Source organism: Phyllobates terribilis, unplaced genomic scaffold, assembly GCF_046119375.1.
Source record: "Phyllobates terribilis strain yellow unplaced genomic scaffold, ASM4611937v1 Scaffold_11__3_contigs__length_659146591, whole genome shotgun sequence".
NCBI classification, from domain to species: domain Eukaryota; kingdom Metazoa; phylum Chordata; class Amphibia; order Anura; family Dendrobatidae; genus Phyllobates; species Phyllobates terribilis.
Window position 1 is genome coordinate 279,367,248 of NW_027362771.1, and position 27,147 is coordinate 279,394,394.

Consider the following 27,147-nt stretch of genomic DNA (forward strand, 5'->3'; position numbering starts at 1 on the left):
TTTCTGCACATGAAATTCAGTCAGGAAAATTCCTGGTCATGTGCACAGAACTTGCAAAATGTCATAGGAAATCATGGGATAAGGTTTGCAATGTGTTTTTGGCCCATTTCTGCTGGGAAAAAAACGCATTGTGTGCACATAGCCTTAGTCAATGTGGGCCAGTGTTTCCAGCAGTTTATCTCACAGCCTGACAGCTCCAGCACAATCTTTAGTTATATATTTGGAAACAAAGTGTTTTTCACTGGTCTAATTAACTATATATTAACCATGTGCCTTTCAGGGTGGGTACTAGGGATGGGCACCTCTACCCAGGGTGGGGCTGATAGGATGAAATCATCCATCGCTCGCACAGATTACAGCGGAGGATTGCAGACATGACAGGCAGCCGCCACTGGAGGACTGCAGGGCTGGAGAGGGCTGGAGAGTGCTGGTCGTCGGGGCGGAGCCGGGCAGGGGCGGGGCCGGGAACTCCCTCTCCTCCCCCTGGAGGGCTCTGTGCTGTGTGAGGTTATTGTGAGGCTGCAGCGGGGCTGGAGAGTGTCCGGGGGAAGCTGCTCCATCAGGGCTGCTCGGGGTGACAGTACCCGCACAGACAGGGCGTTAGCTGGACGGGAGGTAGGTGTGCATGGCTGGCAGCAGCCTCAGCTCCTGGGCTGGGACATAGAGGACATGCTATGGATTGGTATTGATTCATTGTGAGTGAAGGTATTGGGGAGGGGGCAGAAGTGTCACGGTGACGGGCAGTGTGTGCCTGGAGTGCAGATGTAGCAGAGCTGAAGTTATTTGCGTGGGTTGTGTTTACTGAGAACACATGGAGCAGCTAAAGGTAATAGTGTGCTATCAGTAAGTGACCAGCCCAGCTCTGCTCCATCTGCAGCAGATTAGAGGGAGAGTGGGCTGCAGCATGCTGCCTGCGGTAACATATGGCGGTGCCTTGTAAAGCATGTCATGTAGTGTACAGAGGTGTAAGTACACATTGTAAAAGGGCTGGGGTGACGGAAGGAAACTTTGTGGTGTGTACACAATAGTGTCATCCAGCCATTGTGCCATCTGATCACCTCTCATCATCCCAGGGGACAGAGGATGAGGCAAAAGCAGCTGGAACTGGGTAATCTGCATTCATTGTGATCAGTGCGCCTGTGATTTCATAAAGAAGAGCTTCAATGTTAATAAATCAAATGACACTAATATTTTCAGATTTCCTCCGGATCCTCCTGTAAGATTGATGCGATGCTGGTGTAGAATGAATGTGGTGGGCACATCTGGTGATCCACACCGCAGGCTCCTGACTGTCAACTGGCTTCAAAGCCTAACAGGGCAGATCAACCAGTTGCTGCTATTGTCTTGGGTTGATGGCTTCCCCGTGTCTGAGTGTTATATATTGGTGGCATTTCAGAAGTCTGCAAATTGGTGCAGTAATAATTATTTCTATAGCCCCAACATATTCACTAAGCAGCATCCCGTTTCCTTCTGATAAACCACAGAGTTGCATGTAAAATAATATTCATTCTTGCCCTAAGAGTTCACCCTACAGTTCTTATAGAGCGTGCTGGGGTTATCATAACCCATTGGTGGCTCAGTATGTGCATTATTCAGTTCTGACTGGGATCCCATAATCCCCTAATCGCTGTCCACCATGTTTTGGAACATGCAATGACACATCCCTAGAGGTGATGTTACACAGAGGGACTCTGGGATATCACATTGGCCAATCCAAAAACAAGCTGTCATTGTGTAATCTGTGTCCCTACACCGCCTTGTCCGGACTTTTCTGTCATCTGAATTGCAGTTCCAGACATGACTGTATTTAAAGGGGTTATCATATAATCAATGTTTATCACCTATCTGCCGGACAGACTAAGGCCCCAATTCATCAAACTGTTTAGCTCAGATGCGTAAAATACTTAGTCGCAAAATTGTTATACAGCGTGAGGTTACACAAATTTTGCAACTTTTTGCGTTTCTTAGTCAAAATGGGTGGGACGGAGCGTGGCGACTCCCTCTCTTCTAATTCATGACTAGCTGTGGGGAGGTGCACACTACTTTTTACATGCTCTCAATACAGTAACAGTAGCCACCTCTTCAAGATTGGCATGAACAACACCGATGTTGACGAATCGGGACCCAACTGTATGATTGTTTGGGCTCAGGCTGCTTAGACACCTACTGATCCAGAGAAGGGGCCCAAAATTCCCATTCTTAAGCGTTAGTGAGCATGTACAAGAACCACCCCATTACCCATTTATTATTTCTATAGACAATTGAGCTACAGGAGTTGGTCTCATCATCTCAAATGGGTAATGTTGGGAAGTTCTCGTAAAAACAAGCAACTTTGCAAATTACTTATTAAAAATACTCTGTTCTCAAGTACAGGTTTTTTTTTTTTTTTTTTTACACTTTCTAATAAAGCTTGTAAGCGTAGCTCAGAAACTGGCTGGATTGCTGGAGCACACTGTTGGCTCCCGTTCCTGACCATCGCAAGGGCCTCTGCAGTCCTCCCATGCTGGAAAGGTAAAGCTGCCATATATTGTAGCATCAGAGAACATAGTTCAGGCCAGTGGCTGAGTGGTATGCATTGTCAGTCAAACAGAAGCCCACCGCCCCTAGCAAGCGAGCAGAAAGCTGGGAAGTGGTGTGGTCCGAAGGAAAAAAAAAAGGTTAAGACAACCCTTTTAATGGGGTAATAGTGACTAATATATTCATATAGGGGACTTGTTTTCAAGATGGAGGACCCAGCGGTCAAACACCCAACGATCACACATTTATCACTTGTCGTATGGTTAGCTACTATATTGTTCATGGGACAATCCCTTTAAATGAACAGTGCTGTGTCAGTTACTGCAGTGAAGGACCAATTATGGTGTCATGGCCCCTTAGTTCTGCTGATCAGTGGGAGTACCAGGGGTCAGGGTGTCAAATATTTATGGCCTATCCAAATGGTAGGGAACTAAGACGCAGTTTATTTAGAAAGTTGTGTAGTGTGGAACATAAAATAAACTGAATTAAAGTTGGAAAACCCCACTCACTGTAGATCTGCTGACAGACGGTTGTTGTGTGACGGCTGCAGTTTCATTCATTGCGCCACTGCTTATTTGGTAACTGTTGCATGACTGGCAGCAGACTGTAATGTGGATTGTTTGCAGCTATGTCCTTCGTAGTGACAGTGTGTAACTTTTTGGGATATTTTCAGTCAATGTCTATTAGTGTATTTTCCACTTACAGTTTTTATTCTATATAGCTATGTTGCCATTATCAGTATGTGGTCAGTATTTCAGCACCTATTATATAAATTAGGTCACTTGCATTTTTTTTTTTTTTTTTACATAGTCTATAAGGAAAATCTGCACATAAAACTCTGCATACCCACAAGAGAAATTGACATGTTGCGGATTTGAAACCTGCACCACAGATCAGTTTACTCAATTTTTTTTTAATTATTATTATACATACAGTGGGCATGAGATTTATAGAAGTCCCGTCCACTTTACTGCAAGTGGAAGACTCTGAATTTTTGGCGCAGCAAAAACTCTCTAGAAGCTCATCATGGGAACACAGCCTTAAACCTTTTGAACCCGAGTCTACCAGAAGGAAGACACTTTAGAGGACATGTAACCAGCTTTTCCTCTTGGTTCCTGCATAGACAGACATTCTCATCTCAGCTATGACTGACGACCTCTGAATGGCTTATATGGAAATTCCCCTTACACATTAGAGACGGCAGAATTTGCCGTTACAGCAGGACCGGCCATCTAATGACTATGGAGCCTCTGAACTCTCCCCCTATATATGATGTTGGGAATTTCAGCTCCGCTTCCTCTTCTTCTGCAGGGAGTTAAAGGGGTTGTCCACCACTAGACAACTCCAGCTTAATCAATTCAGGACCCTAATTAAAATAAAACCAGTGTACACTCGCGTCCTGCAGCCGTGCTATCCCAGCGATGTCGGCGCAGCTCTCCCTGGAGGGTGATGTGATTTATGTCATGTGCAGATTGCAGCCAATGGGTGGCTGTTCTTTGGCTGCAGCTCATCAATATTCCGAAAGGGCAGACTTCCAATATTAATGAATTGGGCGCATTTTACTCCAGTGGTGCCTTTTATTAAAGGGGTTCTTCCCTCTCAATAACCCCCCCCCCCTTTGCTGCAGTTTGCTATAAAGATACGAACGACCCGCACTTTGTTCACTCCGCCGCCACTTCCAGTGTCTGGCATTGGATGCGGCAGTGATGTTACCCCGACAGTGCTGCATCTAATCAATGAGCTCAAGCGGCTCTGAAAGGGACATTCTGCCTGAATGAGAACACACCACTAGAGCCGCTTGGCTAAGTGAGTGGCTGACACTGTCGAGATGACGTAGGCGCTGCAGCCAATGGTGGACATGAGGAATAACGCCAGTCTTGTCATTGGACCCAGGAAAGGTGAATACAGTGCAATTTTTTTTTTGTTTTTATAGCCAACTGAGAAATATGTAATTGAAAAGTAACAACCCATTTTAAGTTTGGCATGCAAAGCACCAGTCCTAATGAATTAAGCCTACTGTCTTACCGCAGGCAATCTCTCAATGTAGTCACCGTTATGATCAGCTTATTGGATCCACAGAAAACTGACAGCTAACCACAGTTAGTCAAATGTTAAGATATAATCTATGTAAAACATCCATGTAATATGTGCTTTAATAGATCTCTGTTCTGGATAATAGGGGGGGGGCAGACTTGGAGTCCTTTATCATGTCAACATGTAGATCACAAAATAAAGTCCAAATTAGATACCTGAACTATTAAGAGTAACTAAACGTTCATTATTTATTTTTTTAAATATTTTAGGAAAATCATGAAACCTTGCAAATCACTTCATTAGGTTGTCTTCATTTCTGTTTAAGAAACAAACCTATAAGTGGCTTCCAAACCTCTGCTTATCCCCAGTCTATTGGCCTGTCCTCGGCTACATTGATAACAGAATTTATTAATTTGGAGTACAGATGATGACAGTGAGGTCAGCTCAGCTCCTGTCTCTCACTAACTCTAGGGATAAGATGCTAGATGCTGCAAGAGATTGTTCTGTTTAGTCCACGGCCCCACTATCCGTATTTGGTCAGTATTCAGTCAGTATTTTTTCTCAGGAGTGGGAGCCAAAACCAGGTCAGAAACAATCATAGAAAAGGTATAATAGAAACAAGTCACCAATTCTGCATTTATCACCCACTCCTGGTTTTGGCTCCCACTCCTGAGAAAAAATACTGATAGTGGGGATCGTGGCCTAAATACAACACTCAGAGGAGAAGAGAGGTGCTGACCCTTCCACTGCCATCATCTGAACTCCAAATGAGTTTGCTGCTTCTTCATGACTTTCCATGCTGGACAGAATTCTGAAAACAAAATGAGAGTTTAGTTACTCAAGTAGTGTAAATTAGAGATAAGCAAATTTATTTGAGTGGAATTGAATTCTCCTCGAACGTAAAAGGGAAATAATACCAAAAAAAGGTGGTGTTCACATTAGTTTTTATTTATTTATTTTTTTTAAAATTTGCTCTTAATAAAATGGCAACTAACTGTGGCCACCGTTTTGCTAAACCATAAAGGGCCAAACAAACTGTTAAAAAATAAATAAACCCCTCATAGCTCACATGTTTTTTCGCCCCGGCAAGCTGCCATCCGGCCCTTCGCGCCTCTTTTCTCCTTCCCGTGTCCTGTGCATTCTCTTCGGGCCCTGGCTTCCAGCATGTCTAGGCCTTCTGGGGTCACTGCACTCCGTGCTGTCACTCAGCTGATTTGCATTTTGATGTCACGACGTACGCCGTGATAACATCATGTGTAGGGACCCCAGAAGGCTAGTCCTGCCTGAAGTCCTGGCCTGGGGTGAAGATGCTGAGGAGGATGCCCCTGATGGGGTGAGGAGAAAAGAGGCACATAGGAGTGTGGAGGAGCAGGGCAGGTGAGCTGTGAGGATTTTTTTTTTCACATCCCATGTTTTTTTTGTTCTGGGGTATTGGGAGACCCCAGCATGTTCAATTCGTATCAATTAACTTTGCTGCTAATCGAATATCCCTGTATAATCTGCATGATTTGCTGAATTCGAATCTCGGCTTATCCGCTCCGTCCTAATGCAGATTCATCAGGATCTCCGTATTTTACCAGAGTTTAGGAAGCCTTTCTACCCATTACTTACATTGGTAGTTAGAGCGTGCCTTCTAAAGTCAGCGCCCCGTCCCAGCAATGACAGTCCTGTCCCAGGATATTGCACATGGTCCTTCTGGCTCGTTCTCACTTGTTCCATAATGTGTTCTTGCCTCTGCTACCGGCCACTTCCAGAATTCCCAACACTAATATTGATCGAAACTCCTTATGTAGCTTTTACTCTGGGATGGGATTAGTAATGTAGGTGTGTGTTTTGTTTGCTTTTATCCTTTTTTACCGTAATAACGTCATATTAGCAGCAGGTTAACAGTTCACATTCCATTTGAGGCTTTGGTCAGGGATGGGCGATGCGTTCTTCCTTCTGCTTGCATTCTTGCCAGGGCAGGTATGATTATAATTTTAGGGAAGGTTTCTAATAATCTACAGTATATACAGTAGTCTTAGTTCTAGGCCTTTTTGGTATTAAAGCAGCAAAATTCTGTCTATATACTGTGTATGTGTTTACCTTCATGTTAGATGGGAACTGTACTTTTATACATTTTTACATGGTGTAGCTCCTTGCTTAACAGGACTTTTAATGATTCGGATTCTGGGACACTCTAATTGCTTAAACCTCTTTGGCCCTGTGACCATATGTACTGATGGGGGTTTCAGGACCACAACCCCCTTTTAGAAATGAGGCTTTTAAGTGGCTATAACACATTTCCACTGCACATTACAGCCATAATCATCACTGTCCCCATTGGGGCTCACAATCTAACATGGAGAGAATATGTAAACTCCTTGGTGGGATTTTTTTGTGCTACGTGTGTGGACACAGCTCCCTTAAATCCCCTTGGTTTCTGAGATTATGTATTAACTAGTATAAAACCCTTTGCATATAGTTGGCACCTTGCCCTAGTTTGTGACTGCCATGGAGTAAACTTTAATTTTTGGAGTCTCAGTGCTTCGGTTAGCTTGCTTAAAGCAGGGAAATTGCTGTCAGTACTAGTTTTAACTGTGTAGCAACTTATGTAGTGCACCAATTAGTGCCCCTCTGACTAACACTATGATAGGACATATATTAGTGTTTATTTTATTACCCATGCCATCCAAAATTCTATAAATAAGAAGTGGCTACAGCCCCAAACTTACTGCCTCCATAGAAGAGACAGTAACTGTAGCCCCACAAAAATCTGTCGCTTTTATTGTGATATGCCACTTTTGCCCATTACATAGTGCACTGCTTAAAGAGAACTTGTCACCAGGTTTTTGCTACCTCATCTGATAGCAGCATGATGATGCAGAGGCCCTGATTCCAGTGTCACGTATTGGGCTTCTTGCTGCAGTTTTGATAAAATCACAGTTTTATATACTGCAGAACTACCTGTTCTCTGAATGCTTAGCTTTTTATAACCCCACCCACTAATTGGCAGCTTTCTGCCTATGCACAATGCACACAGTAAGCTTTCAATCGTTTATAGGGAAGGGGTGATAGAGAGCTCATTAATATGGAGGACTATATGGCTGCAGGTTTATTCTTCCTCTAGTGATTCTCTTTCTAATAAGTGATTGTATCACTCCACCAAGCAGGCCAGTAAGTGACACGTCACTGAAATCAGGGTCTCTGTCTCTTCATTATGCTGCGCTCGGACTAGCTGGCAACGACTGGGTGACAGATTGCCTTTAAGTGACAGCCAACAAGTTTCATTAAGTTGTAGGCTAACTTTCCGTAAATGCGTTTGTTCCCCACCATTATACTATGTGTGGTTTGCTGCTGTACAAGATGGGAATACGCATATACACATTTCTGGCATATCTATAGGGTATGCCATAATTTTTTAATAGATGCAGGTCACATTGGTAGGATCCACATCTATTTCGGGAACTGTGCCTTATATATTGCGCTTTTTTCATTGGAGTGACTGTATACTGTCCTTAGAGACCATTGGTGCCCTGTTCTCGAGATAGATGCGTATCTAACCAATAGGATCTGCATCTACTATTAAATCTGTAGCATATCCATAGGATATACAATAAATGTAAAGATGGAATATCACTTTACAGATTATTGTCTGAATTGAAGAATTGTTAAAAGGTGTACCAAGTGGTACGGAACTGTCAAAAGGCATCTCCCTGGTTAATTTTCCTAGATGAATTCCAAGCAAAAGAGGTTTTTTTTTTTTTTTTCTATTGCTGCAAATTTATAACGCTTAAAAATCAATTCTGACTGCCAAAGTGAGTAAATCAGAGGGTAAGAGATTGCAAATGATGGCATTTCTGCATGATAATCTAATTATGTGATGAGATTGATTTCTTGGCACATAGACCTGCATTCATATATACGGTATCCATACTGCTTGGCGCAGGCACAAATATGATGCACTAGCAGGCAGTTTAATACCAGGTGTGTTGGTAACCAAAAAAATAATAATTATACATACATACATACATACACTACCGTTCAAAAGTTTGGGGTCATTTAGAAATTTCATTATTTTTGAAAGAAAAGCTCATTTTTTTTCAATGAAGCTAACATTAAATGAATCAGAAATACACTCTATACATTGTTAATGTGGTAAATGACTATTCTAGCTGCAAACGTCTTGTTTTTATTGCAATATCTACATAGGTGTATAGAGGCCTATTTCCAACAACCACCAGTCCAGTGTTTTAATGGTACACTGTGTTTGCTAACTGTGTAAGAAGGCTAATGGATGTTTAGAAAACCCTAAAAAACCCTTGCACAAGAATGTTAGCCCAGCTGAAAACGGTTTGGCTGATTTGAGAAGCTATAAAATTGACCTTTCATTGAGCTAGTTGAGAATCTGGAGCATTACATTTGTTTGTTCTATGAAACTCTCAAAATGGTCAGAAAAAGAGAACTTTCATGTGAAACGCGACAGTCTATTCTTGTTCTTAGAAATGAAGGCTATTCCATGCGAGAAATTGCCAAGAAACTGAAGATTTCCTACAACAGTGTGTACTACTCCCTTCAGAGGAGAGCACAAACAGGCTCTAACCAGAGTAGAAGGAGAAGTGGGAGACCCCGCTGCACAACTGAGCAACAAGACAAGTACATTAGAGTCCCTAGTTTGAGAAATTGACGCCTCACAGCTCCTCAACTGGCAGCTTCATTAAATAGTACACGCAAAACGCCAGTGTCAACGTCTACAGTGAAGAGACGACTCCTGGATGCTGGCCTTCAGGGCAAAGTGGCAACGAAAAAGCCATATCTGATACTGGCTAATAAAAGGAAAAGATTAATAGGGGCAAAAGAACACAGACATTGGACAGAGGAAGATTGGAAAAAAAGTTTTATGGACAGACAAATCAAAGTTTGAGGCGTTTAGATCACACAGAAGAACATTTGTGAGACGCAGAACAACTGAAAAGATGCTGGAAGAGTGCCTGACGCCATCTGTCAAGCATGGTGGAGGTAATGTGATGGTCTGCTGTTCCTTTGGTGCTGGGAGATTTGAACAAGGTTATGTGGCATGGCGTTGCAAAATGGAGTGATAGCCTTACTCATTCAAAATTCCATTTACCTTGTACAAATCTCCCACTTTACCAGCACCAAAGCAACCCCAGACCATCACATTACCTCCACCATGCTTGACAGATGGTGTCAGGCACTCTTCCAGCATCTTTTCAGTTTTTATGCATCTCACAAATGTTCTTCTGTGTGATCCAAACACCTCAAACTTTGATTCGTCTGTCCATAAAACTTTTTTCCAGTCTTCCTCTGTCCAATGTCTGTGTTCTTTTGCCCATATTAATCTTTTCCTTTTATTAGACAGTCTCAGATATGGCTTTTTCTTTGCCACTTTGCCCTGAAGGCCAGCATCCCGGAGTCGCCTCTTCACCGTAGACGTTGACACTGGCGTTTTTTGTGTACTATTTAATGAAGCTGCCAGTTGAGGAGCTGTGAGGCGTCGATTTCTCAAACTAGAGACTCTAATGTACTTGACTTGTTGCTCAGTTGTGCAGCGGGGCCTCCCACTTCTCCTTCTACTCTGGTTAGAGCCTGTTTGTGCTCTCCTCTGAAGGGAGTAGTACACACCGTTGTAGGAAATCTTCAGTTTCTTGGCAATTCCTCGCATGGAATAGCCTTCATTTCTAAGAACAAGAATAGACTGTCGAGTTTCACATGAACGTTCTCTTTTTCTGACCATTTTGAGAGTTTCATAGAACAAACAAATGTAATGCTCCAGATTCTCAACTAGCTCAATGGAAGGTCAATTTTATAGCTACTCAAATCAGCCAAACCGTTTTCAGCTGGGCTAACATACTTGTGCAAGGGTTTTCTAGGGTTTTCTAAACATCTATTAGCCTTCTTACACAGTTAGCAAACAGAATGTACCATTAAAACACTGGAGTGGTGGTTGTTGGAAATAGACCTCTATACACCTATATAGATATTGCAATAAAAACAAGACGTTTGCAGCTAGAATCGTCATTTACCACATTAACAATGTATAGAGTGTATTTCTGATTCATTTAATGTTAGCTTCATTGAAAAAAAAAAAAGTGCTTTTCTTTAAAAAATAATGACATTTCTAAATGACCCCAAACTTTTGAACAGTAGTGTGTGTGTGTGTGTGTGTGTGTATATGTTTCTATATAGATAGATAGATATTTCCCGGAATATAGCCACTGCCATGGACATCAACTGGTTAAAGATATAGAGGAGTAAAAAATTCCAGCACCTACGCATTTCTGGTGCACATTAGCACCCTTAACCAGAAATGCGTAGGTGCTACTTGTTGATCATTGTATTTTTTCTGATGTTATCACTATTTTAAGCACTTCAGTAGAGTCTGGAATTTTTGACTCCGTCTTGAGCTGGATGAGATCTGCTCTGTATCCTCAATGTGTGGTGGTCTCTGATTCGAGAGGACTACATATTCCAGCGTGTCTAGTATTGCCACATCAGCCCTAGTCACAGGTTGCTGGACTGTTTCTGGTGAGTTGTTGAGAGCCGATGCTTTGTACAGTCAGTATATGGAAATTTGTTATGAAGTTTCCATTCAATCATAAAATCTCAGCTGTTCTTCAAAGTGCTAAATAGCATTTCCAGGCCGTAGCTTGTTCAGCCTCCAAAGTGCCAGCACTACAGTGGAAACTTCACATTGAAGTTTATTTCCATTATTACCGTTTTTGTGGAGACTTTAGGAAAAATATTGATACGAGCTTCTCATATCTCATTCTGTAGAGTACAAATACTAGATGTGATGTAATGTTTGGAAGCGGACACAGCAGTGAAGGCTATGATCTGCCGTGCGTGTCTCAGCTCAGGTGCTCATTGCATAGGAGGTCTTAAAGGAAACCTGCCAGGTGATTCATTCTGCCTGATCCATGGGCAGCAGGAATCCGAGAAAGGCGGCACCATGATTGCGGGCATCTATACGTCATTGTTGGTCAGTTTTTATTAATGTTGTTCTTGGTACCTTTTGCCAATTTGGGGCTGCCCTTTTTAATTATTAAGAGTGGGTCAGTCCCAGATTTGGTGATTTTTCTGAATATAAGTTATTGACAAAAGTGCGCAGAACTCTCTGGATTGTCTCCTGAAAAGGGCCTGACCTTGTGGGTTGTGGGATACTGCCACACAGTGCAGGATCTCACAACCCTCTGCGGCTGCTTTCACACTGACAAGCGAGTTATTGCCAGATGTCACTCTTAATAAATGATGCAGCAGCTCTGGATTAGCGCAAAGGGAGAGATTTTGTGCTTTCACTGTGAGAGCGGCCTTAGTAGGTTCAGGGATTCCATTGTGGGAACCCAGTATGCAAAATCTGGAAGTTTGAGCCCATCTTTTGTTGGATGTTTGAGCCCGTCTTTTGCAGCGAGTGTTCGGCAAACTTTTGTTAATAACTTATATTTAGAAAATCGCCTTTCTGGGGCTGCCGACTCCTTTATTAAATAGGACCACCCCAGATTGGAGATGGGTACTATTTCAATAAAGATGCCTGACATGAGGGAGTCTGTCTCTTGATTCATGTTACTTGCATTTCAGACAATGTGAATCACATGACAAGTGTCATTTAAAGGGAATTTGTCAGAAGATTTTTGCTACCTCATCTGAGAGCAGCATGATGTAGGCAGAGAGACCCTGATTCCAACGATGTATCACTTAGTTTACTGGGTAGAGCAGTTCTGACACAATCATAGCTTTTAGATTTAGCAATGCAGCAGAGCTGAGAAAGTTAACCCCGCCCCCACCAGGCTCTTTGTGTAAGAAAGTGGCCATGTTTTGTTAAATTAAAATTTTACTGAAGTATGGTAACTATCTAGCAAAAATGATCAATAGCTGTGAATTACAGCACAGTTCATTGTGTTTTAAAGCTGTTGTATCACTGGTTGCTGTGGATAACAAGGACAGTATTTAGCCTTGATCAATGATCTGCTATTATGTATCAAAACCAGTGCAAAGGAAATATGGAGTTGTTGCCCATAGCAACCTATGAGATTCCAATTATCATTTTCAGACGCCCTTTGGAAAATGAAAGCAGTGACCTGATTGGTTGCTTTGAGTTAGTTCTCCATTTCCTTTGCACATGTTTATATATCTCCTCCATTGATAATAATAAAACCTTGAATCCATTTAATATTGCATCAGATGTACCTTGTATCAGTTCCATGTAGAGTAATTTTTAACTTTTGCGCTTCCAGGCTTTTTAATAGGTAACCAGGAGCCACAGAGGTCGGTTATGTAATTGTGCACTATTCTAGATGTAGACTGTTATAATACGTGTGCACAGTTTGTAAAGGAGCCGGTATTGTTCATCCAGAGCAGTAAAATGTATGATTAATTCTGTGTCATAGAAATGTTTGTATGTCATACTGAATTTCAGTCCAGTACATTGAGTGGAGGCCAAAAAGCAGATTAATGAATTACAATATCCTGCTGCTCCTATTATACAAACTGATAAAACCGAAAACAAACACATGGCTGTAGGAAGCAATAAAACTACTACGTGAATGTTATTAATAGGTGTCAATGGGCCTGTTGTTCTACGGCTTCGAGAAATACCTAGTTCCTTAAAGCAGATCCGAGAGGTGAGGGACCCCTAGACAGTTCACCCTCCATCACATAGAATAAAGTAGGAAATATCGGGGATAGTTTAGTTTCTCATGTTATACAGAAACCTACATTGCTATGGATTGTGGCTTAGTATTGAGAACCAGTGTTTCCTGACAGTCCAATCCCTTTCTTTAATGAGATGGAGAAACAAGCATGAATATAATTGAAGTATCAAGATGAACTTTTATATTTAAGGTAGGGTAAAGGCCCCCAAAACACATCAGATGGCTGGCGGACAAGCGCTCCTGTGTTCTCTGAGAAGGTCGTTGGCTTGTCCCCAAGAGAACAAAGCGATCAGCAGTCCGAAATTGGACATGTCCAATCGACATCTCCACCCTACAATCATGTGTACCCATAATAATCTATGCTGCTGTTCACATGTCCATGTTTTTCACGGACTCTGTCTGCGCAAAACACACAGAGACATGTTTTTTTCCTGCAGCACGGATGACGAGGAACAATACAAGTCTATGGGTCCCTGAAAAACACGTACAGCACACGGATTGCATGAGTGTGCCATCCATAGTTACAATTATAAAGGATAGAAGAAGCTTTATAATTTTATTTTTTAATCCATCTGTGAAAAGCACTGATGGTAATAACGGACACAGATGGGACACACTGATGACAAAAACTGACTCACTGATTCACAACACTGATGACACCGGTACCATTTTTTTACGTACGTGTTTAAGCACAGACGTGTGAAAAAGACCTTGGACTGTCAGCCGAAGCCATCGATATCGGCATATGCAGCCAATATTGGTCTATTGTGTATCAGGGGGCTTTACACAAAGTGGTCAGCAGTGGCAGAGGTACATGCGTGATATGACTGCTTCTGATAGTCACAGAGAAAGTCTAGTGGATTAGAAGTGCATTAATATAAATGGATTCCTTATTGATGGCTACGTGGTTTTGGCACAGTCATCTGACCATCAATTTACCCTCATTATTTTAACATTAATTTGACAGTCGGTGCGACTGTCGGAATGTGACCGAAACTCAACTGCACACCGACCGCAACGTGTGACTCTATCAGTAAGTTGAAACCCCACCTTTGATTAACATTGATCTCATTTGGCTGTAGCTTATACCTTTTACCTGTAACAGGTTACAACAGCTTTTCAACCAGTCAGACCCTTTTGTAACCACACATGATTATGCACGTGACATAGTACAAGATTAGAGACACACAACATTGATATATGGATTGTTGATGGTTGGAGGAGATTTTTTTTTTACACTTAAATAAAATAAACTTAGAGCTGAAAATCAGAAATGATGCTAGGTTCTATATTTGTAATTGTAGTCTACAAAGTGTGGCTACTAGAAATAGGGAGCTGGAACCTCTGTCCAGCAGAAGCTTGTGTCCTCTCCAATCAATGCGTTCTAAATACACAGGGGTCCCGCCAGCGCTGATCATATTGCTGCAGCCATAGTCCTCGCACTCTGTGCTGTACAGTATGGGAAAGTGGCCTCCTTTAGTAACTTCCTAGGTGAGATTCCCATCCAGGTTTATTGTATTTTATGTCCTTTCTCTCAGTTTAATTCTAGCACTCGCCTTTCATCATAGAAACTAGAAAATGCTGCCTGTGCCTGGCCGTCAGCCTGACCACAGGCCTGATTTAACGCTGATCCCAAGCATGCCATTCTGAGCATATTTGTAATGCATTTTGTATGGTAGTGAACCATCAGCTGTCTGGCAGTGTGCACCCCGGCAGGGTGATCCCCGTGCTGAATTACACAGCTGTACACAAACTAATAATCCTTTCTCACAAGTGTCTATGTAGACGTCGCCTCCTTGTGATTAGGACTCTCATCTGTACCATGTGAGCACAATTTGGGGTTGTCACTATGTGTTTATTGACCTTCAGGTAACCTTGAAATATTTGCCCGACATGAGTTTCTGGTGACGTTTGCTTGGATGTGAGCTAATAGAAACCCTTGTGATATTTATATAAAACAAAAGGCTTGCCAAATAGCAAGTCCACCTGCGATTAATGATGATACTGCAAAACTGGTATGTTTCTTTCCATGCATACAGTACGTGCACACCTACAGATATCTTGGCGCGGTCTTTGTCTTTGAGAGGACAATGAATATCTATCGATTAGATGAATCTTAGATGGTCTACTTTACTAAACAGCCAAAGTCCAGAAGATCTTATTTGCTGAACTTGCAAATCCGATACAAGGTCACCTTCATTGTCTGCTTGAAATATTAGTTACTTTTCATTATGACAACTGCAGACTTTATTACAGCTAATTGCTACGATTAGAAGCTGGCTACATACCAGTTATATGCTTGGCTATGGCTGTTATCATCCAGGTCATGCGGAGTCCATCAGGTATCGCTGTAAACTTCTACATAAGCTCCTTTGTAGAATTTTCCTTTAATGGAGACCTTCAGCTTGAGTGGTCATGATGATACCTATTGATTACACCATGTATAACATTGGGATTTTTGGAGAGCACTAGATGAGGCCTGTCACTTGCAGTCGATACACTAAGAGATTCTTCTGATGAAATAAGATAGCCGTGCTATATAAAAATAGTAGTAAAAATGGGAAAGTATAGCACAAAACTGCATACCTCACACTGCGACAGATGATTGTAAAGGGGTTAAGAATACTGGTGAATGACTTGGCATTTCTGGAAAATGCATATTGATTTTTGAATTATGTTTCTATATATCATGGACATAGACCGCACTTTAAACTCCTGGGGCCCAATTGCAAAAGCTATGTGAGTGGCATTTATAATGCTGGTGTCTTATGTGGCAGAAGAGCCTTGGGCACGCTGGCTCAGGTGCAAGTCTGCACCCCTATTCAGGAATAACTACTGCTGAATAATAATAATAATGCACCCCCATGCTTAGTTTTTAGCGTATTTTCTATTGCATCAAATCATTTATTTGGATAATCACTATCCTTGGTGTTTTTTTTTTTTTTTTTTTTTTTTTTTTTTTTAACACGACCACCAGAACAGGAACCTGATGCCAAACTTTAAATGGAGCATCATCTTATGTAACGTTATGTATTTGCAATGTATATGTTTGTCAGTTGTCTGCCATAGATGCAATCATATTGATATAACCACTTAATGAAGTGTGTGTGTATTACGAGATTAGACCATGTGTACCACCGCAACGTACGGGAATATGGAAGAAAATGCAGTTGAAAACAATCAATATAGCAAATCCTTCTGGCCATCTGTGTTGAGTGCACTTAGAAAAGCATTTATGTCTGAAACTGGGATGGTTGTTGTTTGTGAATGGTGTGTTAGGTTTTTTTCATTTTCATGTAACTAATGATGTATATTTGTACAATCTTAAAAGGGTTATCTCCCTACTTGAGAACATGGATGCGATACAGTGGGGCTCCGTGCTTGGCCCTATAAGGCCTGTACAATACTTCTTGCTGGGACTGATGAGCCTAGAACAGATGGTCGTATTTTAGGTCTTTATAACTTCTGAGTAGCAGTATGGTGCCTGGTCAACTCCATGGACCTTAGTTGTACTTCTGTATGCCTTTAATATTATATGGGTTAATGCAGGAGGTTTTCGAAAAATGCCCTGTTTTTTTTCCCCCCTACTGGCACCACCCCACATGACATGGTAGAGCTGCGCGAAGGCCTTCTGTAGTTACGTTATTTATCCAGGCATTAAACGGATGGCCCATTGGTTTTAGTACTTCATTTCGAGCCCTTGCTTGTAATCTGTCAGAAAGTTGGTGAGTGGATTTTAATCTTTCATGTAATACAAATACTAGAAGTAATAGAATTTTTATTACTTTAACAGAGAGTGTGATAATTTGGCATGAGCATCAATATGATGCATTTCAGACTATCAGATTATATAAGGGATATGGGTTACTTTCTGGTCAGTTGGCAGGTCTGTTGCAAGTCCTATGGAATTGAAGAATTAAAGTGCACACCATAAGCCTAGTGCCCTGATGTGCCAGCAGTATTCAATATGCATAATTATAAGTAGTCTAAGGCCTCACTCGCGTACATGTTTTATACCATGTATTTAGGCCATGTATATTATTATAGTCATTGCTGCTGTTATGTAAAAGCTGATACACTGATGAAAAATGGTCCTTTTCCCATACCGCCCCATCAAGTATATGAAAGAGCAGGCTTCTGAATTAGGCATGTGGGAAGACCTTTTTTTTTCTTGCCTTTCATGCTGGAGTTAAAGTCCCATCATTGATGTTATCACATGCCCATTAGAGTCCTATAGTGGATACGATATATGAATTTTTGTTATTAAAAGGAGTTGTAATATTGTGGCATAATACTGCAGCTTATTCATCCAAGAGTGAATCATCATTTTTTTTTTTCTTTAATATCTAGTGTGGACACTGACCACTCCTGCCGGCGATCCCGCTGCTCCATGTCAACAAAAGCGGCTCTTCTTTTTCCAGGCTGCTCTGTTGGCGGGGCGTGACTGCTGATGTCATGCTGATTGACAGCTATGTTCCCGCAATTGAGCAGTGGGAAGCCAGCTGTCGGTCATCAAGACATCGGCTGTCACGCCCCATCAACAGAGCAGAGCGGAAGAGAAGTTGCTGCTTAGTCGACTTGACGTTGGTACAATCCGCATAATCACCGGCTGGAGCGGACTGTGACTGCTCTGTTCCGTCAGATATCTACACTGGGCTGAATAAGCAGATAGCTAGCAACTACCTGCCTGTTAGTTCTTAGGCCCATAGCAAAAAAAGACAATGTCTTGAATAAATCCTTCAAGTATTCTAAGATTCAGGTCCCATCAAAGAAACGTACTCCTTGTTGTGGCTGGTGGGCACACACAAACTGGCAGATTTGTGAGCCAAGTACCTCAATGTTCTAAGTATATTTATACGTAATGCAATTTGCTCTTGGTATATTCAGTATATGCAAATATCCGCCGTGCTGTTACAATTTTTGAAGTATTTTTCTTTTTGTGACTGAGCTTGGGTCACAATGGTGTTACAAAACAATCGACTCACAGTCCATTCACAACAGCTAATGAATTATGCATAATGTCATTAATGGGTCTGGACCCTGCGCTCCACACAGCAATAGCTTAAAACTTACATTGAACAAAGGCGAAAAAAAGCAAAGAAAAGTATAAATGACCAGTATTCTGCTTGCATATATTACTCGCCCCAAACAGACTTCTGGAAGGTGTATGAAAGAATACGTGCCCTTTTTACTTATACTGATATGTGATTTGGCTATAAGCAAGACACCAATAAACTCTCAGAAGTTGAGGTCCATTATACATCTTATTGTCCGTCTTTTTGAGCGTCTGGAACTAATTGAAGTGTCTAGGGGGAATTGTGTGAGGTCTGCATAAATAATGATTTTGTGGGAACTCGTAGATCTTCTTAACGGCCCTCTTTCCCAGTGACTTCATCAGTAGATCGCAGGAAGGAAGATTAAGCCTAGCTTATACACTTGAACTTCTGAAGTTCAACAGTTGAAATAGCTCGGTGTAGATTCGTCTTCACTAGTGTTTCCTGTAACATTTGTGAGTAAGAGTTTAGCGGAGTCTTCAAGATTTCTGTGACATGACTAACTTTTTCCATTTTCCTTGAACTGCTTCCCGGTGACAGACAGGAAGGATATTGATCAGAAGAGTTTACATCTGTAATGTTTCTGCAACTTCAGAATTCAGCAGAAGTTTTGCTGAAATGAGGAATTTAATTTTATTTATTTCTACCGCCATATGTAAACACGAACAACTGTTATTTATAAAATAATGACTTTCATAAATGTGTACGGCATGGTGCAATTTTGTGGATAGGTAGCAGTGTTCCATACTATTGTGACTTCTAGACAAAGCATTGCATCCCAATATGAGCTCAGTTATTTTTGCAAATCCCAGAGAGCATGATCTGTAGTCATGCTGCAATGGATAATGCATAAGGGGTGACGTTTCTCCTTGTCGTTACCCCGTAGACCTCAGTCCAGAGCCTCTCACCTAGCCAAATCAGTTCTCATACTTTGCACTGACGAGGGGCGATACCCTGAAACACCATTTCTGCAAATTGAGATTCTGATTTGTCTTTTAACCGAAGCCATATTGCAAGACTCGTTGGAGGATCACTGCTTCCAACAGGTGGCGCTATAGAGTTCAAGCCCTGAGCCTCTCTGAAGAGGCAATTTGGATATGTATATGCATATACAGTCTCCATGCAGAGCTAGAACTAAACTTTCACTTTTTTTGCTTATTGCATGGAAAATTGTAAAAGGTTATAACAGACACTAGATGGTGGCCTGATTCTAACGCATCGGGTATTCTAGAACATGTATGCGGCCGACCAGGCGCCAATCAGCAGAGCGGTGTTTAAATTTGGCGCCAATCAGCAGAGCGGTGTTTAAATTTGGCGCCAAAATCGCTGATTGGTCACGGCCGGGACCAATCAGCGAACCGTATTACTGAGGACCAGGCAGCGGCGCCATCCTTCCCTTCACACTTGCCGTCGGGAGATTAGCGGGCCAAGCTTCTGATCTCCCGACGGTAGCCGCATGGGGGTCAGCGGCGCCGCAGGTCGGGGTACTTATGCTGCATCGCCGCTGACCTCTGTGCAGAGCGGTGTTTAAACTTGGCGCCAATCAGCAGAGCGGTGTTTAAATTTGGCGCCAATATCGCTGATTGGTCGCTGCCGCCGGCCACGACCAATGAGCGAATCGTATTTCTGAGGACCGGGCAGCGGCGTTGCCTGTGCGGGTACTTCCGCTGCGAAGAGCCGGGAGATGGTCGGCTGCTCGCAGCTGAAGTATCCCGACCGGCGGCGCCGCTCACCGGTCCTCCCTTCACACTTGCCGCTGATTTCCTGACGGTAGCAGCATGGAGGTCAGTGGCGCCGCCCGTCGGGGTACTTGTGCTGCCAACAGCCGGGAGATGAGCGGCTAGCGCCGCTCATCTCCCGGCTGCATCGCCGCTGACCTCCGTCCAGCAGATGAGCCGCTAACGGCCGCCATCTTTTTCTGAAATCCCGCGTTGCTGATTGGCCACGGGCGGACCAATCAGCGACGCGGGATTTCCTAGACAGACAGACGGGATAAGACGATTATATGTATTAGATGGGCAGCACGGTGGCTCAGTGGTTAGCACTGCAGCCTTGCAGCGCTGGAGTCCTGGGTTCAAATCCCACCAAGGAGGATAACCTCTGCAAGGAGTTTGTATGTTCTCCCCGTGTTTGCGTGGGTTTCTTCCAGGTTCTCCAGTTTCCTCCCACACTACAGACATACTGATTGGGAATTTAGATTGTGAGCCCCAATGGAGACAGTGCCCATAATGTCTGTAAAGCTCTGTGGAATTAATGGTGCTACAGAAGTGAGTAAAATAAATTAAAAAACTGACAATTTGGTTTCTTTCCTGTTAGAAAAACAAGATCAGCGTGGCCTCCAAATTCCTCACTATTTCCAAGTTTTTCTTTTTCCCTGTGTATGTAATTGGAGTACAGATTCTGTCTGCGGAGGAGGTGGCACCTCAGGCGTGTGCGTGCTCCCAGTAAGGTAATGTCTCCTGCATTCTGGCATGGCACTATGAATGAGAGGGGTTGGAACAGTAGCAGGATGTGAGGTTAGGCTGCATTTCTGCCTTTTCCTTTTTTTTTTCTTTGTAAGAAAGTTGCAAAAAGACATTTTAGTTGCTCTTTAAAGGGAACCTGTCACATCAGATAATGCAGTTTAAGATGTGGGGTTAATCTGCAGGTTAATAGCGTTAGAAAGGTGCTTGCTGTACTGAAAGTGCGGCACCTAGGAGGAAATGAACTTTATTCCTCCCAGGAGCCACAAGCTTTCAGTCATACGGGTGTGCCGGCGTGGCTACAATCACTGTGAGCGATGACTGTAAGCGCGCACCTTTACTAGAATTGACAGCTGTCTCTGCACTGATGTATCAGAGTGTCGGGGCATTCTTACAGCCGGCGCTCAGTGCTGTGAGCAGTGACACTAACTGTGCTGGCATGCCAGTATGACTGAAAGACTTTGGCTTTCAGTCATACAGGAATAAAGTTCATTGAGGAATAAAGTTAATTTTCTCCCGGGTGACGAACTTTCAGTACGGTGGCCGGGCACCTTCCTAACGATACTAACCTGCAGATTAATGCAGGTTAATCTGCAGGTTAATAGCGTTATCCGACCTGACAGGTCCCCTTTAATTTAAAGGAAGGGGATCTAGAAACCTTGCCATGCTTGTCAATCAGCTGTGTTTGTTATTAAATCTCTATTCAAGTCAATAGCGCCACCTTACAATACCAATCAAAGCCCATGACCTACAGTTGAGATGCTCTTAGAAACCATCCAATCTTTTAATTGTTTTTTTTTTTCTAACCCTGAATGACCCCTATGATAAAGAATACAGTATATAAAAATGAGAGCCTGAAAATTCATATAGGTGCAAAATATCTGTATGGCTTACAAATCCGAATCCATTTTTCAGATCTGTATTATTTATTGATTGATTTTTTTATTCATTTGTTCCATACATTGGTACTTTTTCCATGTCCAGAAAACAATCAATACTACAAAGCATATGGAGCAGTAGCTATGTACCATAAATTATCAATAAAAGCATTATATCACAGTGCGCATTAAAACCAGTTTTTACATTTTTATTTTAGGTTTGTCATTTAGGCTTACTTTGGTTGGGTCATGGTTAATTTGTAACGCTGCTATTGGTCGTTTTCTCCATCTTCTTGTACCTTTTTACACCATGTATTAATTATTCTTGACATGACTAATTGATTTGAGGCTGATGGAACTGTTGGCAGAGGGCCGTGGCTGTATATCAATTCACAGAATTGATTTCCTCTGACCTTGGAAAATGGAAAATTCCTGACTTTCCCAATGTATCTCGTAAATTTCTAGTGAGAATACATAAGAGAAAAAAAAAAAAAAAAAAAAAAAGATTTCCCATGCAATTTTTTTTTTTTTTTGTGGGGGATAGTTTAAAACAGTTCTAGTGCAAAAAAAATGCTGGTGCATATCTGTGGCACCCCAGGGGTCTGGTTTTCCACAGTAATGTAATGTTATGTCTGAGAGCAGGTGGGAGGTCCTTTGGTCAGGGATCCTGTGCATGCCACACCTCCTGCCCAGTCTTGGGAGGGGAAGAACTTCCCCTGTATAAACCCGGGGCTGAGGCAGGGTGAGTCAGACAAGGAGAGTGGAGAAGAGAAGCAGCATAGGAAACAGCAGAGTTACAAGGAGTCAGGGGCTGGCAGCTACAGAGCTCGCCCTGACTAAGAAGATTCTTTACCGGACCCGGAGTCCGAGGCTGTGGGGACTAACTCCTACCCAGCAGCAGAATCCGTCGGGCAGGGGATTTCAGGTCCTCTGGCCCAGAAGCCCGAAGGCACGGTCACACGCGTGGGACCAGCACCGCCATCGTGGAGCGGAAGCCATTAGAAGGCCCCGAGTCACCGGCCATACGGGTGAGCACCACACGGTACACTCAGGGACGTGGGCTACTTACATCAGCTTCTAGCAAGGTAGCCAGAAGAGTACAGTCAGTTTGGGAGGCCTACAACTACGCCTGGCCAGGGGAGATCCCATCTGCTCAAAGACTGACCAGGCCCCGTTTGCTAGCAAGTACTCCGGGAGGGTCTGTCGTTGTTACCAGTAAAGACCCTGAACTACACCGTACCGTCTCTGAGTGGTTCCTGCTACCCCCATCATCCACGTCGGCTGCCCTGAGGCCATACCCCTCCCGTTGGGGGTTATACTATCACGCTGCACAATCCTACCACCGGCCTCAGCGGTCTGCCCTGCAGCAGCAGCTTCCTGGCTGCACTCAACGGGTGGCGTAGTCATCAACTATTTACTACTAATAGACTGCCGTCTAGTTTGACTCCCTGGGCACGGACCGGGTCACCGCCACGAGATTACAACCCTCCACGGATCCGGCTCCGGGTAAGCTCCCGCGTGCGCACCGCAGCGCGACACAGGCCCAGGGGCGCGTCATATCACTAGAACAAAAAAAATGATCTTCTATCCTTAGGAAGTTGTTCATACTATAGTAAAATCGTGACCATAGCCATAGACCTTACACTGATGGCATGCAATCGTGCAGATTTGGGAGTAGGACCCAAAACTGATTTTCTGGAAATCTATTTTCTTTTCGGGGTGGAGTTGGCGGATCTGAACATCTCACTGCCTTATGATGGCTGTGGCCCATCTGTACCTGGTAGAGATGTTTTGTGAACCTTGATACATTCTGGTTGCAATGCCAGTAATATTCCTGTGTGACCTTTATCATATGTTTTTGGTGAAACTACACTAATAGATTGGAGAATAGCAATTATTCCTATATCAATATTAATTGCTTCCTTCTCGTACACACAGAACCTCATTTATCAAATTAAAAATTAAAATGCTTTAGCAAATAGCAAAAAATGTAACGAGATCAGGACATTTTTCTCATCTGCATTGGATGATTCTGTCAGGGTTTCTGTTGGGATTTCAGAACTTTTTACTGCAACATTATCAGTCTGCTGCCAAAATGCTAGAAATCCTCTTGACTTAATCAATTTTTTGGTTGCTCAATAACACCATTAAAATCCATTTGGGTCTATCACTACACCACGGGTTCTTTTGTAAATGGTACCAATTCCACTATTATAGGGTTACAGCCTTTTTGTTGCCAAAAATATGTGCCTATTTTTTTGCTTTTAGTAAAATTTTGAGCAGCTCTGACCTTTTCGAGGGACATTTGCTTTTTCCCCCCTTTATAACATTGCCATCCTATGATTGGTCCATGTGATACAGGGGAAAAAGTACATGCCACCAGAGAAGTATCTCTGCAAATTGCCCACTGGTTGAAGGGGAATATATATAAAACAGTTTTATTTTCACAGTCCCATAGACTTGCATTGCAGATTTTGATCATACACTCTGTTCAAAAATGGACATGTCTCAGATTTGTCCATTGACCACTAGGTCAGAGGAAAAAATAATCAGGCTTGTGCACAGCCCCATAAAATATCATGGGTATGAATGCTATCTGTGAAAACCACAGCTAACGCTCATCCGATATATATAATATTTATTTTCATTGGCGGCCAGTGGTTTACAAACCTTGTCGATATTGGTGATAGTAAGACACGGTCAGTTTACATTGAGCCAGTTGGGGCTCCATTAGGCCTTAAATCCAAAGCCCTAGAAAACAAAATTCAGGCATATGTGCTGATTGGTGGGGGGACCTTGATTTTCATTATACAGTCAGTCACTGTGTGTTTTGTCATGCATACTTTTCAGCCATATCTGCCTATTTGAGGTGGGCTCCAAGATGTGGTATGCTGCTACTAAGGTGAGGTTAAAATGCGTTGTGAATATAACCTTAGGTGATATAGCTTGTGTATAGCCGTGATGCTAACAGTATGCATTGGAATATTGCTGTTTTATGAATTACTTAATATACTGGAAAATGTAAACCTGTATAGGTGGTATTCTCGCTAGAATTACTATTTAGTCTGTGTTTAGACCTGATAATTTTAACTAATTTTTGTCTTGAATTTTTATGTAGTTTCTTTTAAAACGATCTTTATAAAATTGAAAAAATATACTAAACAATTGCTTTAAATGAAAACTTTACATTTTGATAAAGCTATAGCAGAAAACTCTGTAAAGGCAATTACAATCATCAGTTTTTTTATCATATGTGAATAATATAACCCTCCCTCCTTCCCGTGTCTTGGATTCATTTTTGGTCCAAGGGTCAATTTTTATGATTGTCACATGTGGGTTTCTCTTTCAAGGAAAAAACTTAATCCATTTCTCCTACCCCTTGGACCATGAAATACACTGGTGTGAACCCGGGCTATGTACAGACAGCAATGTACAAGAAGCTGTAAGTTTGCATCGGGAGACTAGCAGTCCGTGTGGTCATTTGTCTGTATGAAATACTGACTGCACATGGATGACCTCTATATGTTATTATTTTCACGGGGCCATTGGCTTTTATTGGCAAATTTGGTCCGCCATTCTGATTAAATGCAGGCAGTCGGTCTGCAAACATAGAACCCATGAAAAGGCCGATTGTCGCAGGTCAGAGAGCTATCCGTAACCGCACACGCTAAGAAACTGATGTACCAGAGCCCTACCACATAGCTGGCACATGTTAATTACATATATTATGTGATTATATGATTTGATAGTTTTTCTTGTTATAATCCTGTATAGATAAATAAAGGTATTTCTTGTACCAGACGCAAAATGCTGTGGCGGAAAGTTCAAGATCATAGGGAAATAACACATCAGCCGTGAACCATAAAGTAACGCTGATCATTTTGGACTCTAAATAGAGAATGTGATTCCCCCCCCCCCCAGAGTAATTGTAGACTTGGTCTATTTTCAGGACAAACTGTTTTTGTGTGCCTCGGGTTTAGTAATGGGTGCCTTGGGATTGATCACACATACATTTACATTCTCCCATGAATACAGATGGATGAATATAAACAATGGTATGTTCAGACACTTTCTACAATGGGAGCGGAGGACAGAGGGAAAAACTAGGAAACAGCCAGGGATCAACCTCTGATCTTTCAGATTGCTTTATCCTGGGACAATCTATGGATGTATTTATAATGCAGAAAGCAAAAACTGATGTCGGCAACCTTTTTATCATTGGTGGTTACATATATGTTTTGTTCACAATTGTGTTCATTATTGAACATTCGTTGGAATGTAAATTCAGCCAAAGTTAACATATTTATGGGAGTTTGATTAGAAATGTAGTATGTCAGGTTCCCTGTAATGTGTCCATTTTATTTCTGCTGTCACCTGCTTCATGCTGCCCAAGCCACGGACAGCATGACTTGGCGTTTCAGAGAAAATTATACTTTAAAGAGAACCTGTCATGTCCCCCAGGCCCTCCAACCCAGCAGCATTCACCTATAGGCTCAGATTTTATTGATACAATCAGCCCTGTATAGCATTATTGAGTAAAAGCAAGGTTTAAAAAAAACTTTTATATTGTCCCCATTTCCTATGCTAATGAGGGCTTTGACTAGTGAGTGAGACGTTAGTTTCTCCAGACTAGTTAGCCTCTTTCCACGTTATCACGCCCCTGTGGGCCTGATAACATAATTTGCACGAGTGGCGGCGTCGTCGATCATGCAAATTTATTGCATGCGTGCAGCTCATTTCGGCAGCGTCACTGCGTCTCTGAAGCCAGGTGTATGCTTCCCGGCTTCAGAGGTGCGCACTGCGCATGTCCAGAAGTTTAGAAGATGGCTTCCGGACATGCGCAGTGCACGCCTCTGAAGCTGGGAAGAATTACATCTGGCTTCAGAGACACAGTGACGCAGCCGGAATGATCTGCGCACATGCGCAAGATTTGCATGATCAGCGCACATGCGCAAGATTTTCATGAACGCCGATGATGCCCTTCGTGCAAATTATGTAATCACGCCCACAAGAGCGTGATAACATGGAAAGAGGGCTGACTAGTCTGGGAAAACGAAACTACTCAAAGCTCTCATTAGCATAGGAAACTGGTACATTATAAATACTTTGTTTAAACCTTTTTTTCACTCAAGTAACGTTATACAGGGCTGGTTAAGCTGGGAATGCTGCTGTGTTGGAGGGCATGGGGGGACCTGACAGGTTACCTTTAAAGAGCTGGCTGGGGTTTACAACTGTAGACTAGACTAGTCCACTGCTGCCTCTATATGGCGTTTCCTAGTGCCACATTAGATGATTTACATATCTTTCGCTATGGGAGACACCTGTCGATCAATTCTAGTAGTGTTAAGAAAAGTCATCTGTGGGCTGGTGCTGGACTAGTCTCGTCTTGTCTCTGGGTATGGTCCCCTAGCCGGTTTTTCTCAACACTGTTACAGATGATTGACAGGTCTCTCCCATAGCTAGAAACTTGTCAATCCCCTAGATTGGCACTGGGAAAAGCCAGCCAGGGGCAGCGTCGGACTAGTCTAATCTCCAGCTGTGGTCCACAGCCAAA

The 27,147-nt window shown here is 42.6% G+C and overlaps 1 protein-coding gene across 1 annotated transcript in view; it reads left to right on the forward strand.

Annotated features, from left to right (window-relative positions):
* Window positions 1-381: 381 nt before the first annotated feature.
* FAM107B (family with sequence similarity 107 member B) overlaps window positions 382-27,147 on the forward strand; it is a 41,748-nt gene continuing 14,982 nt past the window's right edge. The window contains exon 1 of the mRNA XM_073652359.1: window positions 382-615. The gene's annotated coding sequence lies outside the window, so the exon portion shown is untranslated. The remainder of the gene's footprint in view (window positions 616-27,147) is intronic.